Raw genomic sequence first — 3,180 nt, forward strand, 5'->3', positions numbered from 1 at the left:
CATACGCACTTACACGCGCGTCTTACTATTTTATCGAAAAAACAAAAAGAAATTAAAGACAAAATTATTCTGAGGGTCCTTTCGGGAAATTACTCAAGAAGGGAAAAATATTTTCAATTAAATCAGTGGCTTTCGACCATTTGTTGTCCATGGACCCCTTTGATTCCCATTTTACTTGGGTGGATCCTCATACCCATTTGATATTTTAAAATGTCCCATTATATTTTTAGTATTAAATATTATTAGGAACTGCATAAAAAATTAAGATATTTGGTGTATTGAAGAAGCATAAGCAATTTATTTATTGCACATAAATTTTAACAAAGCAAGAACAATCTTATATGGAGCCCCAAAGGTCATATAGACCTTCAGGGTTATATGGAACCCTAAGGATCATGGACCCTAGTTGAGAACCGCTGAGTTAAATAATAACATGAAACCAGTCAGAAAAAATTTCGCTGCAATCAATATACTCACTTCATTAGAACCCGGATAATATTGGGAAGATAATAAGGTGGAATGTAACTATTCTCTTCTAATGGCACCAGGTTTCCCGCTTCAGAGTTTTGATTGTAAGCAAACCTGAAATATAACAAACATAACTGTAAAACAGTAGACTTTGAGGAATGTAGCAATGATTTGTGTCGGCAAATAGTAATGCAAAATAGTTCAAATAGTGGGATAAATTTTGTGTCTTAAGGATGAAGAGAAGTTTAACGTTTAGGATACAATCCGTCGTCATCGGAGAGAAACGAGTGTTTACTAATGTTACTGTTTGTTTTAGTGAAATAGGAAACATATCCCAGGACACCGACGAACGTTCGTGATCTCCACTGACATAGGCATCCTGGAAGTCGTTGCAATGTCACAATTAACCCAGAAGATAAGGATGATACTGTTTCTGTTTGGCGTATTGTCTTCTGTCAATAGAAAATCATCCAATAGCGTAGAAATATAGATTTCCATCGGAAGCTACCCATAGATCATGTACTTCAGATAAAAAAGAAATGCTATCATGACACAAACGTTGTGAATGAAATGGGAACAGGCTAAGGCTGTGCGGAAGCTCCACTGAACTCCTCTCCAGTTACACAGTTAATTATTAAATAGTGAAAGATTGTGCTAATAGAAAAGATTCTATAGCAACGAGAAATTCTTCAAAGCATTTGAATCTTCCATTTTTGTGCAAGCCCAGGGTCATCAGAGAATGAAATTAACAAGGGTGAAAAACGTTGAGATTGTAAGATATTGGATGTACTGTAATATGCCATTGTTCCGAGCCCAAAGTATGCCGAAAATGCTTTTTCTTCCATTTTTGATGTAAGATCCAGTAAAATATTGACATTCCTTTCTGTAAAAATGTAAGAAGTAATACTATAACTAAATTCTCTAATACTTACCGCTCTTTTGCCGATGATTTTCTTATAAAGCCACCTAACCCAGAAGGAACAGCTATCAGTAGAATATTCAAGATTAGGATAAGCGAAGACATTTTCAAACGCTGTAAAATAGTTTAAAAGAAAGACAAATTACAAGACAACATTAAACGAATGAAAATATAGATGTTTATTAATACTATATTTTTTGTCATACATTTCGAAGTTTTCAGACCAAAATTTACAGCCCCAAAATTGTATCTTGAATTATACACCAAGACGACTTTAGAAGACCAAAAATTCCACGTGAAACGTAGCAGGATTTGGTAAGATAGTGACGATGTTCGAATATTTACATTACTTGTTTATACAGTTCGAATGTTTATACCTCATTTTTACACTCTAGACTATGTCGACTTGGATGCCGGAAAATACGGTGACATGTTTATATTGTTTATCAATGGTATAGATCATCTTTTGACTAAGCATAAGGCGTATTTTTATAAGGGAGTAAAGAGTCGATTATTCCATGAGAACTAAATTATTTAGCTTTTAATATATAAATAAATGTGGTCAGGATGATAACAGCAAGAAATGAATGGAAAGTTGGATGAGAAAGAACTCAATTGTATTGGATATGACTGTCCATTAGGGAACTATGGAAAAGCTCAAGTTCTTTTCATACAGTGGTATGCTAGCGGACTGGTTATCAAGAGGGAGAGAGAGAGAGAGAGAGAGAGAGAGAGAGAGAGAGAGAGAGAGAGAGAGAGAGAGAGAGAGAGAGAGAGAGAATGGGGGAGAGATAATGGGGAAGAGAGAGAGAGAGAGAGAGTGAGATAGATAGATAGATAGAGAGAGAGAGAGAGAGAGAGAGAGAGAGAGAGAGTATGTTTGTGGGAAATGTGAGTGTCTTCCTTGGTGTAGTTTTTTAATTGGTGACAGCTCAGATCGTCTGTGTTGCGGAGTTTCATGTCGGCAAGTGTGTCAAGTTCAGCAACTTCCGAATACATAAATGCATGCGTACATATATACATGTATACATTCATGCAAACATACATACGTACATACATACATACGTGCGTACATACGAACATAGATAGATAGATAGATAGATAGATAGATAGATAGATAGATAGATAGATAGATAGATAGATAGATAGACTGGCAGAAGTTCTTTTCATCTGAGAAGAACCAGATCATTCCTGGCTCAACTGGATGCCGCACTTGTTCAGGAGCTTCTTTACCTTCGTTTTCTTTGGTGTTGACTGTCAGAATTTGTCCTTGGTACCTCTTGTACGAGTGGTAACGAAGGTCCTCATTCAGGATCAGATCTATGGTGGCGAATCCAACATCCATATCTCTCGCCAAAGCCCGAATTTCCTAGCTCGAATCTTCCATCAGTTTGTCATTCAGTTGTTGAATGAATTCCAGCGAACGGACGCAGTTAGAACGACTGGTATGCCCCTTCCTGCTGGCCACAGCTTCGTAGTCTCTGTTGCAGCGGTCCATGTCACATCTTGCAGCCTTTAGAGCTTTCATAGAGCACTGAGCAGTACTCCATGTCAAATAACTTATTCGCAATTTCAGACTTTAATCCTTACGCTCTTCAACGCTGTTGACTGTTTACCAATACATCAAGTTGTTCTTGAAAAAAGGTGACATAGAAAAATCGTCAGATTTAGTCCGAACATCCTATGTTCCTGTATATTATGAATGCATACATATATATGTATATATGTATACACACACACACACACACACACACACACACACACACACACACACACACACACACACACACACA

This window comes from Octopus bimaculoides, chromosome 5 (genome assembly GCF_001194135.2).
Source record: "Octopus bimaculoides isolate UCB-OBI-ISO-001 chromosome 5, ASM119413v2, whole genome shotgun sequence".
NCBI lineage: Eukaryota > Metazoa > Mollusca > Cephalopoda > Octopoda > Octopodidae > Octopus > Octopus bimaculoides.